Source organism: Phascolarctos cinereus, unplaced genomic scaffold (genome assembly GCF_003287225.1).
Source record: "Phascolarctos cinereus isolate Bilbo 61053 unplaced genomic scaffold, phaCin_HiC Scaffold_4;HRSCAF=312, whole genome shotgun sequence".
NCBI lineage: Eukaryota > Metazoa > Chordata > Mammalia > Diprotodontia > Phascolarctidae > Phascolarctos > Phascolarctos cinereus.
In genome coordinates, this window is record NW_027555847.1 from 122,974,632 (window position 1) to 122,989,657 (window position 15,026).

Below are 15,026 nucleotides of genomic sequence, written 5' to 3' on the forward strand. Positions count from 1 at the left end.
GCCAAGTTTGGCATCTGGTATTCCAATACTAGGCCAGCCTAACAGTAGGACATTTCCAGCCTAGCCCTTGAGAGGGAATTACTCTGTGTGTGTGTGTGTGTGTGTGTGTGTGTGTGTGTGTGTAGGGGAGGGGGGACAGGCAAGAGTCTCTATGTTCTTTATTGTCAACTACTGATATCTCCTTCATTCCTTCCATTTTTAAAATTGAATAAACCCATTCTTTGGCTTTAGACCCAGTCAAAATATCAACATATCAATGCTTAACCCAACAATCCTCAGATAACCTGACTGCACAATTTATCAGCCTCCAAAAGAATCTCAACATCCCCCCCCTCCACTGCCCACAGACTTCTCTAGCCCACTAAAGCAACACACCTTGGACTTTATCCTTGGATCTACAGGACCTCCAAGACCCAGAACTTGGAAATTAAACAACTTAACCACAGCTTCTCCACTCTGGCTCACATTGAAGCTCATTTTTGCCTTTATTACCACCTTTGATTCTTTTGACCCATCCCCTGTTCTTCCAATTTATCTCCCCGATTAAAGCATCTATTAAAGCTATTGTTCTTTATCTGCCCTTTGATCCCAGTCTGGCCACTTTTTTTTCCACTTTTATTCTCTTTAGTACTATTTCTATCTCTTTTATAGCATATATGGTATTGAGATGCTAGAGTCCAAATATGGTGCCTCATATGGTGAAAATCATGAGCTATAAAAATTGTTGCACAACGTTTTCCTTTTTCTTCTGTTTGTTGTCCCCCCATTTTCATCTTTCAATGCGCTCTAGATGATATCACTGTCTCATGCTGAGCTTTCTTTAAACTGCTTGTATCCTCCGATGGTGTCTCCTGCTTTATGAAATGATGTTACCCATAATCACTGGTTTCCTGTAAATAATGTTTTCCCTTAAATAGTGTTTTCCCAGATCTCACAAGCTACTGACCCTTTATCAGATAATCTTCCTCCATTTGAACCCTGTGTCACTGCCTGCCATCTGATTTTTCTCTCTAAATCTAGGGTTGTTGAGTGTGTTTGGATAAATTACAAAATGGGGCTGATTTAATCTACTAGAAATTATAATGCACTACTTTAATTGTGTACTGGCAATATTTTCTACTCAGACTTTATCAATTTCTTATCTCATGCTCTAGGGCACTGGTGCCTAGCTTTTTTATCTCCTCTCATCACAAAACCCATCCTAAACCCAAGGCCCCAATAGATGAGTTCCCTCTTTAAGTGAGAAGATGGAATGGTCGAGCAAGCATTCCCCTAGTTGCCCTTCTTCCTCCTTTCAACTTCTCATCAGCATCACCTTTTTTCCCTCTATGGTCAGAGAAGAACAGATATACTTAGTACTCCCTGAGCCAGTCCTTTACTTGGGCCCTCAATTCTTCTGCCTCTCTCAGGACCTTGCTGAAGGTGTCCTCCCCATTCAGATACAATCTCTCTACCACTACTAGGTCTATACCCAAAGAGACCAAAGGAAGAGGAAAAGGAGCCATTTGGGCAAAAATATTGATGGCAGATCTTTTTGCAGTGGCAAAGAAAAGATAACTAAGGGGAGTTTCCATCAAGTTGGGAATGGCTAAACAAATTATGGTATATGAATGTAATGGAATGCAATCATGCTATAAGGAATGCTGAAAGGATAGTTCAAGAGAAACCTGAGAATACTTGTATGAACTAATGAAAAATAAATTGAGCAAAATAGCGTGAATACTTTATTCAGTACAACATCATTGTAAAGTCAAACAACTTTGCAAGGCTCAAGAACTCTATGAATTCATACCCTTTGATCCAGCAATACCACTTCTAGGTTTATATCTCAAAGAGATCATAAAAAAGGGAAAAGGACCCACATCTACAAAAATATTTATAGCAGCTCTTTTAGTGGTAGCCAAGAACTGGAAATTGAAGGGATGCCCATCAACTGGGGAATGGCTGAACAAGTTGTGGTATCTGAATGTAATGGAATACTATTATTCCATAAGAAATGGTGAGCAGGTGGACTTTAGAAAAACCTGGAAAGACTTACACAAACTGATGCTGAGTGAAGTGAGCAGAACCAGGAGAACACTGTACACAGTAACAGCAACATTGTGCAATGACCAACTTTGTTAGACTTAGCTCTTCTGAGCAATGCATTGATCTAAGACAATTCCAAAAGACTCATGATGGAAAACTCTATCCACATTCAGAGAAAGAACTATGGAGTCTGAATGGAGATCAAAGCACACTATTTTCTCTTTTTTTGGTTGTTTTTTGTTTCTTCTTTCTCATAATTTTTCTCTATTGTTCTGATTCTTCTTTCACAGCATGACTAATGTGGTAATATGTTTAATAGGATCATACATGGATAGCCTATATGAGATTGCATGCTGCCTTGGGGACAGGGGAGTGGAGGGAGGGAAATTTAGAACTCAAAAATCTTATAAAAGTGAATATTGAAAACTAAAAATTAATTAATTAATTAAAAAAACTCAATGAATTCAATAATCAACCATGATTACAGAGTACAATTATGAAGCATGTTACTTATCTCCTGACAGGTGATGGGATGGATTTGGAGTGCAGATTTGCATACATTTTTTAGACATGGCCAATGAAATAATCTGTTTTGCTTATCTATGGGTATTTGTTGCAAAGGTTTTGTATTTTAATTTTTTCAATAGGTGAAAGAAAGCAGGAGGGAGAGAAAACAGATACTTTTTTAATTTAAAAAAATTTAATTTAATTTAATTTAATTTTAAAAAAAATAACCAAATACAACCCCTCCCTTACCACTAGCTCCTCCTCACCTGCCTTTGGCCATATTCAGGTCTCTCCAATACTAAAACTTTTTTTCCCATTCAGCTGCTGTGCCATTTCTTTCCTCCTTTCCAGTGTTAAACTTTTTAAAGTTGTCTATCTCTGATGCCTCCACTTCCTCACCATTCATTCTCTGCAACTTCTTTCAGTTCCCCTTTCACCCCTCCCCCATTCTCTCAAAGGTCACCACTGACTTCCTAATTACCAAATCCAATATCCTTTCCTTCTTGCCATCTCTGTAACTTTTGACACTATTCTCTGTCTCTCATGCTGCATACTCTCCCTTCTCTTGGCCTCAAAGATGACATTGTGGGTCTCTTCTTACCTCTGTAAATATCCCTTCTTCATTTCTTTCATTTAGATCCAATACTCTTCTGACGGGCAGCCAGGTGGTACAGTGGATAGAGTGCCAGGCCTGGTGCCAGGAAGACGTGAGTTCATATCTGACCTCAGACACTTACTAGCTTTGTGACTGTGGACAAGTTATTTATCTCTGTTTGCCTCAGTTTCCTCATCCGTAAAATAATCTGGAGAAGGAAATGGCAAACCACTCTAGTATCTCTGCCAAGAAAACCTCAGATGGGGTCATGAAGAGTTGGACATGACAGAAATAAGCAAACAACAACCTCAAGAAACATACAAAAAGCACTTGGAACCCTTTTACTCCAAATCTATATTGTCAGTACTGACTTCTTTCCTGAAGTCCAGGCCTCTAAATTATTTATAGAATATTTCTAACTAGTGGTCTTGCTAGCAGCTCAAATGCAACATGTCTACATCTGAGCCGATTATTTTTCTCCCTAAATTTGTTACTCCTCCAGACTTCATAATTCCTTCTTTTTTATCTGTGGTATCATCATTCACTTGGTCTCCCATGTTTATAACCTTAGGTTTCTTTTTAATACTTCTGTCTCCTTACCCTCTCATATGCAATTAGTTACTAAGTACTGTTGATCTGATTTTTAACAAACACTTCTGGAAATTGTTACTTCTCTGTCCTGTTGCCACTCCCATAGTCCAAGCCCTCATTACCACATTTGAACTATTGCAATATTCTCTACTCTCTCCTTTCACTAAATCCATTCTTCATACAAGTAGCAGAAAAATTTTTCTTAGACATCGATCTGCTCATGTCATTACCCTAATATCTTTAATGGCTCCCTTTTGCTGTGAGTGGAATTCAAACTCCTCAAGGCCTTCCATGATCTGACACCACACGTGGATTGTTATATTTAGTTCTGGGCTTCCCATTTAAGGAAGAATATTCAGACGTCCAGAAGTATGTGACCAGGATGGTGAAGGCCTTGAGATCATTGCAAGGCCTCAAATACGAAGATCTTCAATAAAGTGAAACCCGCTATCTCCCCAGGTAGCCAATCCTACTGTTGGTTAGGAAGGTTTTCATAACATTGAGCCTGTAAAAATTGTATTGCTAAGAGTGGGCCGTTAAAAGTTGGCATAACCAACTCCATTTTGTTTTAATTTGCCATTTTAGTATATTTGACCCCAGTATGAACTGCAGTGTCACTTCAGGGTCTTATTTCCACCTTTAATTACCTAAGGACAATTATGCTTCTCTTCTTTACCTCCTGTCTCAAGTGATGGATATCCCCCTTTATCTCTTGTGAATAGCTATGGATTAACTAATACACATTCCTTCTTTACCTCTGGTAACCAGCTGCTTGTAACAAGCAACTATCTCCTATTTATTTCATGTAATGAATGGTATAATTTGTTTCATGTAACTGAAGCATAATAAGTATATATATATATATATATATATATATATATATCTGTATATATATAAATACACATACATAGACACATGTCTCTGTGTATATATGTATCCATAGTGAGTACTATATATAGTAATATATGTATATATACATATACATACAAGCATACATATATGCATGTGTGTGTATATATATACATAGAGAGAGAGAGAGAGACTTATTGCCATCTACTTGTTGGTGGAGTATGTCTCACTGAGAGTGAATAAAGCTATAGAGCCATTGTATCTATCTCCTCAGCTGGCAGTGCCTGCTTGATGGACACAAAAGCAACTCATGTTGAAAAGAAATCAAGTCTTGAGTTGATTCTTTACATTCAGAGGAGAACAAATAGGAAGGTGTTGGGCCTCGAGGTCATGCTACATGAGGACTGGTTTAATGAATTGGGGATGTTTGGTCTGTAAAAGAGAGACCTCTCTGTACATAGACTGCTTTGTAAACTTTAAACTATGAACTAGCATTATTGTCATGGGCTAAGGTTCTAAAAGGAAAATTGGATCAAGAAGGATGAGTCTCGTTAGAACGAAATGCAGATGATGTGGTCCAAAGTGAATCCAGTGGGGGTGAGAGGTCAATGAGGCTGAGCAAAGCTCACTGACAAACATAATTACCAAGGGCATTTACAAGCATTGGAAGCCTCAGCAGGTAATTGAGGACAAAAACAAAGTCCTGTTAGCATAGTGTAAGAAAGATTGAAACCCAGTTAAGTTTCACTATAATTGCTAAGGAAAACAAAAAGTGGTAAAATGTAGGAAATGCGAAGATCAAAGAAGGAATGAGAGCGCTGCCCCACCATGGAGGGGCCTCTGGCTGACAATGGAGAAAAAAAAGAACTACTTAACTTTTACTTTGTTTCTATTTTCTCTACTCAAGAGCTGATGTTCACATAGAGAAGGGCCAAATAAAACTATATAACCTATGGCTCGGGACTGGTTTCAATACAAAAAAAAAATTCCAATTAATTTGATTCACTTAGTTTTTCCCACTATGTTCAATTAATTTTTCCCTTCCATCTTCCTTCACCCTCACCAAAAGAAAAAGAAAGCTCTTGTAATAAGCATGCACAGTCAAGAAAAACAAATTCTCATATTAACCATGTTAAAAAATGATACACACACACACACACATGTGTGTGTCTCATTCAGCACCCTGAGTCCATAACCTTTCTGTATTGGTCCTTTGGGAATCATGATTAATCATTGCATTGATCAGAATTTTGAAGTTTTTCAAAATTGTTCATTTTTACAATACTGTTGTTATAGTATAAACTGTTCTGCTAGTTGTAGTCATTTTACTCTTTCTTGATCTTCAGGGCTTCTGAATTTTGATTCAGTAATGGCTCAGCTCCCATCCAGGGTTCTAGCTCATGAGAACATCAAAACTTAACTTTCTTCCTGGTAAGGTCCCTGCTTTTTTCCTTGCCTGTTACTCCTGCAAGTGGTGAAGTTTACAAAACACCAAAGAACAGGCTTAGTAAAGCAGCAAAAATAAGAACAGATAACTGAACTCTCCTTCTGTGTGGGACACAGACCACCTACCTAAATTAAAACCAGAGTCCTGATGAAAGTTTGCAAAAAGGAGAAATCTCTTTATTGACTTTCTCGAGAAAGGGCGCTCACATCAGCCCAAGAGAGTTCGAGTGCCCTTGGTTAAAGGCAAGATTATATAGACCCTAATGCAGCAGCCCACCCTAACCCCTTCCTGTTGGCTCTTTGGCTGAGCCTCAGGTGTACAATCTTTTCGAGCGACAACTACCTTAGCAACAGAGAGAACAAAGAGGTATAGAAATTATATTAGCATGTTCCCCTTTTCAGGACCTCACAGTTTCGGCAGCCTTTTACCCAAAGTCATATAACTAGCCAGAGGATGAGATAGACAGGATGTTCTTATGGCTCAGGAATTTCTGCTAACACTATCTAACAGTAGGGGAGGGAGAAGCCTAGGGGAGGGGGTCTTGCATTCTGAGGGGTCTTCACTTAGTGTTGGTACACATGTACCACTCAAAAGCAACAATACCAGAACCATTAACAAGAACTGATGACCCTTTGAGGAGGCTTCCTTCTGAGAGATCATCTCTCACACTTCTGATAAGCTCTCTGCTCTCCCCAAGGTTCAGGAGCTATCCCAAACAACTCACAGTCCAGCCCTTGGTCACCCTGTAATGGGCGGTTGTTATGGAAAAAGAGCTAGATCAGGTGACTTGAGCTTAGGTCCCACCTCTGTCACTATGTAACCTGGGGCAAAAGTCACTTAGCCTTACTTTCTTCATTTGTAAAAGCTAAGATCACCCTATAGTCTACCTTAGTTTCTTAAGAAGCAGAGTATCCTATGCCTGGATGACTCCAAAGAGGGCTGAAATCTTCCTAACAAAGCAGAGAAAAGAAAGATAAGATACTAGCAGGTGCTATGGACAAATCAATCAATCAATCAATCAATATTTATTAAACACCTACTACGTTTGGGATATGAAAAGAGACAAAAGACAATCCCTACTTTCAAGGAGCTTAGCTTGGGAGCTTGATTGATTAATTGAAAACTCCACTCTTGAAAAAGAGTTCTATCTCAAGGTCACTTTCAGGGGAACTGGGTCTGACCTGCCAGTAAGTAGAGAAAAAGACACAAGAGGAAGAGGAGATGAAAGCCCACTGGGCACATACATGCCTTGTGCCAATCTGGCATAGCTAAGTCACAGCTCAGTCGTGTGGTGTAGTGTGAAGATGTCGCTAGACCAGGAGAGCAGCTCTGTTGCTAACTAGTTGGGCAACGTTGGGTCACAAAGAGGTGAGGGTGGCCAGGTTAGCCACACCGAGCAAGAACAATTTTCAGAGACAAAGGTGTGCCTAAACTTCTTGAGGTTGTTGAGTTTTCAGTCTTGTCCAACTCTTTGTGACCCCATTTGGGGTTTTCTTGGCAAAGATAGTGGAGTGGTCTGCCATTTCCTTCTCCAGCTCATTATAAGGGTTAAGTGATTTGTTCAGGGTCACACACGTTAATAAGTGTCTGTGGCCAGATTTGAACTCAGGTACTCTATCCACTAGCCCACCTAGCTGCCCTATGCTTAAGCTATTGTGGATAATTACAAAGGTAAAGAAGAGAAGTGATTATAGAGCCAAGTCTGGGGGTAGAGGGGAAGAAGGGGACAGGGGACCATGTGAAGGGAGAGGACTAGATGTTCTGGGGGGTGTTCAGTGTTGTATAGTACTCTACAAAAATGAACAGGGTTCAGCTGTATTGGAGGTCATCTACTGATGGCCCCATTTAGTGGGGCTTATAAACAGAAATGACAGTACATTAAACTATGTCCCTAGAAGGGCCTGCCCTCCCCTATAGGTATGGGGGTCAGGTGTGGGTAGCTAGAACTAACAGAATTCTCCCATCAGCCCTCTGGGCTTTTGTGGAGAAAGCTCTTGGCAAACTGCAAAAATTCTAGGGATAGATAGACAGACAGATTTATTAGGTGTGCACACCAAGCTGGGAAATCCAAGCTGTGATCATAATAGGCTGTAATTGCCATCATTTATGAGTAAGCCAGAGCTACTGCTCTTCCTCTTCCAGGAGAGACCAGCTAACTCTATGTCTAGACAGAAGTTCCAGATCTCAGTTTGAGTCCTGACTCTGTCACTGACTGTGTGACCCTGGGTGAGTTATTTTCCCTTACAGGGCTTCTGTTTTTTCAGCTGTGAACTGGTGAAAATGAAGGTCCTTCTAACGTCCTTCCCATCTTCAAATCCTGTGATGCTATGATCCAGAATGGGGCTAGGGGTGGAGAGGAAGAGTGTGCCCTGGGATTGTAGGGTAGATAAGATTGGGCTGTTTGTATTTACTGAGTCATGAGATCATAGGTGTAGAACTGAAAGGGACATTAGAGACCAGTGAGTGTTCCATTTTGTAGATGAGGAAACTGAGGCATAAAGAAATTTTAAGTAGGTTGCTTAGGGTCACATAACTAGTATCTGAGCCCAAATCTGAATCTATGTCCTGAATATTATTATGGGAATTACTTCATAGCAGGGCTGAAATAAATAAAAAAGACAGGAGACTGGTTCATAAAAACCAGTTTCTAAGTTACTGCTGCTTCTGTCCCCCTCCTTGGAAAAGGACAAATGTTCAGGTTTTTAAAAGTTAACTTTATGTAACAAGAAGATTCAAACCACAAAGCCCTGGGCAATTGCAACAGTTCATAAATTGCCCAAGAACTTAAATGTAACTTCAGGAGCTGGTACAAACCTTGAAACATGAAATGATGAGGTAACACATCATAGGAACTAAAAATGCCTTGAGTATTAAACTGTACACAGAAATGTACAGTGGTGAAGTGTAGACAGCTTTGTTAGGTTGCAAGATTGGTGTCAGAATGGTCTGGAAAGCAATTCGGGGTGGTGGATTGCCTCCTGAATGGTCTGCCTGCATTCAGCCCCTCTAATCTAACCTCCAGCTGCCCAATTGATATTCCTAAAGCACATATCTGATTATGTCATTCTCCTCAGGAAATTGCTGTGGCTCCCTATTGCTTCTAAGTTAAAATGCAAAGTCTTCCCATTGGCATCTAAAGTCCTTCATATTCTATGGTCCAGTCAAACTGGACTTTTTGATCCTCCCCATACTAAGATGTCATACCTATCTTCATTTCTTTGTGCAGACTATCTCTCAGACCTGAAATACTATCTGTCCTCAACCTCACTATCTGGAACTTCTACATCCCTTGAAAGACTGCCTCTAGGGCCTGGTTGTAAGTGCTTCAAACCCCACCCTCACTTCAACATTATTTAGTATTTTTGCAAAGTAGCAGCTTCATTCGCAGCTTGGGAAGGTGGTGAAGTGGATAAACTGTAAGCCCAGGAGTCAAGAAGATCTAGGATACTAGCTGAGTGACTGTGGGCAAATCATTTAACCTCTCTCAGCCTCAGTTTCCTCATCTGTAAAATAGGGATAATATTAGCATCTACTTCCCAGGGTCATTGTGAGGATATAACATATGTAAAGCTCTTAGCAAACCTTAAAGCATTATCTAAAGTTAGGAATTACATCTTATGTTACATCTTATGTTAATCTCTTGGTAGAATGGGATCTCACTGAGGGAAGGGTTGTCTCATTTGTCTTTGTTATCTTCAGCACAGGATAAGAAGAGCGGCACAATGGAAAGAGAGCGAGGTCATGAAGACCTGGGCTCAAGTTTTGCCACAGACACATATTTGTTGTGTTACCCAGGGTAAGTGGCTTAAATCTTCCAGTGTCCCAGGCACCTCTCTCAAACTATCAATTGGAAGAGTTACTATTCTATATTGGAAATTTCCTCATAGGAAGTTCCTTCTGTGGTTGTTTAGTTGTGTCTGACTCTTTGTGAGCCCATTTGGGGTTTTCTTGGCAAAGAACTGGAGTGGTTTGTCATTTCCTCTCCAGCTCATTTTACAGATGAGGAAACTGAGGCAAAGAGGGTGAAGTGACTTGCCCAGGGTCACACAGCTAGTAAGTGTCTGAGGCCACATTTGACCTCAGGAAGATGAGTCTTCTTGATTCCAACCCTGGCACTCTATCCACTGTACCACCTAGCCAGTTGCCCTAGGGAGTTCCTTAGCCCAACGAAATCACAGCAGACACATAGTAGGCAGATCATGATCATGCTTAGCATTTATATAGTTCCTAATATATGCCAGGTACTGTACTAAGAGCTTTAAAAATATTATTATAAATGCTTTTAAATTGAATTGTTGAGTTAAAGTGTAACAAGCCTAAAGAAGAGCCTGTATTTAGGAAGGATAGGTGGAAAAAGAAAAAGATTTCGAGTTCAGAAACAGATTGGGACCAGCAAGAGATCACGTCTAGATGTGGGAGTTGCTGGCTCAGTTTGTAATGAAATAACACTGACTTCTTAGTGAGTCATCTTTGGCTCTTCCTTCTCCACATCCACTCAGTTGCCAAATCCTGCCAGTTCAGCTGTGGAAATATATCTTTCATCAGCCTCTTCCTTACCATTCTCAAAGCCAACACCCTCATCACAGGTTGCATTGTTCTCACCTGGCCCTCTTTATCTCACCTGTAGAATGCTGCAATAACGTCTTAACTGGTTTCCCTACCTCCAGTTTCTGCTGTCCATCCCACATATGGAAGATTAATCTTTTTAATGCATAGTCAAGTCAAATCAATCCCTCCAAACTCAATTTTTCTCCACTTTTTTTTTGAGGCAATCTCGGTTAAGCGGCTTGCCCAGGGTCACACAGATAGTCAAATGTCTGATGCTGGATTTGAACTTAGGTCCTCCTGATTCCAGTGCAGGTGCTATATCCAAACTCTTTAGGCTTCCCTTCAAGACCCTTTACAATCTCCATATCTCCAATTTAACTTTTTTTTTTTTTTGGTGAGGCAACTGGGGTTAAGTGGCCAAGCAGCTAAGTAAGTGTCAAGTGTCTGAGGTCAAATCTGAACTCAGGTCCTCCTCACTCCAAGGCTGGGGCTCTATCCACTGCACCACCTAGCTACTCCTCCAGTTTAGCTTTTGAGCACCTCGTTCTTCTGGATTCAAATGAGTTCAGTTCAATTCAACAAATCCTTATTATTAGAGAAGCAGCCTGGCTGTGGATAAAAGGGCACCTTGGAGTCAGGAAGTCCTGGGTTCAGGTCCTTCCCATTATACATACTGACTCTGTGACCTGGGGTAAATTGCTTGGTTTCTCAATGCCCTGGGCAACTCTAAGACTATAATTACAGATAAATTGTATATTTGCATGGTGGAGGGAGATTCTGCAACTGGAGTTCCCAATGCCAATGAAATTACAGGTGTAGAACAAAACATCCTCAATTTCACCCCAGTTCTGTTCATTAAATACATACTGTGTAGCAGAGTACACAGCTAGGTGTTGGGGGAATTAATCAATCAGTTACTCCATTAGCAAGCATTTATTTTGCACTGTGCTAGGTGCTGAGAAAATGAAGATAAAAATGAAGCAATTTCTTGTCTCAAAGAGCTTTCCTTCTATAAGGGAAGATAATATATTGAAAAATAAATGTTAACAGGGATTGAATCAGAGTACATTTCCAAAGAAAATGTACGGCATTGCCCTGCCATATGTGGCTCCATGCAGAAAGACTTTGGCACCATAAGATGATGAAGCAATCACCTAAATGGTCAATGAGCAGGAGAAGCAGTTGACTCAGTGAGGAGTAATCACTCTTTCACTCTCTTCTCTCTTTCCACTGGCAGAGGGTGTTAGGTCTATTGGACTCTATCCCTGGAGGGGTGGGGAGAAGAGAAGGCTGCTTCCCTTTTCTTCCATCCAGGAAGCATAGTGGCTACTCTTACATGACAGCTAGAGCAAAGGGACCCAACCAGACAAGCTTAAGCCTGGGCCTTTGGTTCAAAAATATAGCAGAATATTACTCTTCTTCTTTGTTTTGGGGATATGTAGGTGTATGTGTGTGTGTCTAAGTATGTGTGTAAATTTTTATTTAATTTTTAAAAATTTCTTAATTTTTTCAATTAAGAAAAATCTATTTGCCCTCCCACCCCTCCCCACCCCATGTGAAAAACAAAAACAAGACCCTGTTAACAAATATTCATAATCAATAAAAACAAATTTCCACATTGACCAAAAGCAAAAAATATATCTTTCATTGTGCACCCTGAATCCATCACCTCTCTCACTAGCTGAGTAACCTGCTTCATCATCAGTCCTCTGAAATAGTGATTGGTCATTACATTGATCAGAGTTCTTAAGTCTTTCAAAGTTGTTTGTCTTTGCGATGTGGTCATTGTATAAACTGTTTTTGCTGGATATGTTTTCTTTACTCTGTATCAGTTGGTACGAATCTTCCTAGTTTTCTCCACAACTATCCCTTTTGTTATTTATAATAGCACAATAGAATCACAGAACATTCATATGCCATACTTTATTCAGACATTCCTCAATACTTCTGTGCTTTGTGTTTCTTTGCCTGACCACAGGTGATAGATTAAACAAAAACTGACACCCTTGGACATATGTGAGAGGTCTGGAACTCTGGTTCCTTAGTCAGGAGGAAAAGAGACTGATCCAGCAATTCTTGGGAAAGATGCCCACCAGCTGGAGGATGAACCCAATCACTGGCTTGGCTTGCAGAAAGGCATGGACTTGGAAGGAGCTGTTTGGTTAGTGCAGAGCCAAGGTGAAATGTAGCATGTCTATCCTGTCTTCCTGGAAAAGGTTTTATGTTTGAATGTCTATAAGTCTCAACTTCTTGGGACAATACAACAGTAGTTATTATAGCTGCTTGTTTAAGCTTTCTGTCAATACAAGATTGTGGGTCTTTGGGTTAAGCATTTCTTTTTTCTATCCCACACCCTATTCATAATGTCCTTTGAGTACCTTTTTATTTCCCCCTTTTAAAGCATGTCCTAGACCTGAACCAAGCTATAATAATAACGATGATGATGATATTAATGGTTAATGTTTATACAGAGATTTAAGGTTTACAAAGTGCTTTACATATATTGTCTCATTTGATCCTCGCAACAACCTTGTGAGGTAGGTACTATTATTATCCCCATCTTTCAGATGAGAAAACTGATGTTAAGGTCACCAGCTTCACTTTTTCCTCCAGAGCCATCTAGGTTACAGTGGTGAGATATAGATCAGACAATTAGAAATGGCCTCCAGCAAAGAATTAGAAATTGAGGGGATACTCATCATTTGGGGAATGACTGAAGAAGTTGTGGCATATGATTGTGACGAAATACAATTGTGCTGTAGGAAATGATGAAAAGGACAGTTTCAGAAAAACCTGGAAAGACTTACATGAACTGATACAAAATGAAGTGAGCAGAACCAGAAGAATATTATATACAGTAGCAGCAATACTGTAATGATTATCAACTGTGAAAGACTTAGTTAATGTAATCAAGACAATGATCCAAGACAATTCCAAAGGTCTCACAATGAAAAATATTAGCCACCTCCAGAAAGAGAACTGAAGTACTGAATATAGATTGAAGCATATGTTTCACTACTTTCTTTATCTTTGTTGCTTTATTTTGTTTGTGTTTTCTTTTGCAACATGACTAATATGGAAATATGTTTTTCATGACCTTACATGTATGATATTCTTGTTCAGTGGTTTTTCAGTGGTGTCTGACTCTTTGTGACCCCATTTGGGGTTTTCTTGGCAAAGATAATGGAGTGGTTTGCTATTTCCTTCTCCAGCTCATTTTTACAGATGAGAAAACTGAGGCAAATAGGGTTAAATGACTTGCCCAGGGTCAAACAGCTAGTTTAAGTATCTGAGGCTAGATTTGAACTCAGGAAGATGAGCATTCCTGATTGCAGGACTGGTGCTCTATCCACTTTGCTATCTAATTACCTTTGGGCATAATCAAAATAAAATTGCTTGCCTTCTGGGGGGAGCAGGAGGGAGAGAATTTAGAACTCAAAATTTTTAAAAATGATAGTTTTAAAATGCTTTTACATGTAATTGGGAAATATTTAGTGAAATGTATATACATATACACAGATATACAAACACACACGTGTTATTTTATATATGAGTCTCTGCCTTAATGCAACTTCCTACTTCCCTTACAATGAAGGCTGCTGTTCAAATGCTTTAGAAATCTCTAAGTTGTTCTTACTGTTACTTAGGTCAACATTTCAAAGATCCCTAATTTCATCTCACTATGCTTTAGCAAATAGCACCTGTGACTTACTGTGGGCATTCTCCCACCCCCTACCCTCCCTTAAATTCCTCACTTAGTAACCAGAGAATGAGAAGACTATCTGTACACTTATCTAAGCTAGTTCTCAAGTGACACACAGTTGATTATTGGGTCTGGGCTTGCCCCATCTGGATTTCTCTGTCTTACTCTGAAAACAAAGGACATTTTTTTTCCATTTTAAGGCCATACTCGAAGCCACTCAGATGACTGGCTTGTCTTCCTCCAGTTTCTATCAAGGCTCTCAGGCCTGAGTGCAGAATTTTATTTCCAGATGAAAAAAGGTAGAATGGCATCAGTTCTGCCTGTCTCTGAGGCCTCAACTGTTTCTCCTCCTCAAATGCAGGGCTACTCCCCACCTCTCCGAAGGGCCTGGGGCTTCTGTTTTCTAGCTCTGTTCCTCCACTGCCATCCCCACTCCCACATACATATATGAGAATTTTCTAGTTTAAAGGTTAAAATGGACACACGAGGGGAAAGGAGAGGGTGGCACACAGCCTCATGGGCAATTATTTAGCAGTCAACAGAGCAAGAGAAAGCAGCAGTTTTTGAAGGCCTATGAATACCTGTGGACTCTCCATTCCTTGGATCAGGAGTCCATTGATATTTATCCACCCTTTCTCCCAAAGCCCCAAAGGCTGATAGTAGATTTAGAGACAGAAAGGTGCTCAGATGTCATCTAGTCCAACTTTTTCATTTTACAGTTGAGGAAATTAAGAGTCAGAGAAATAAAAGGACTTTCC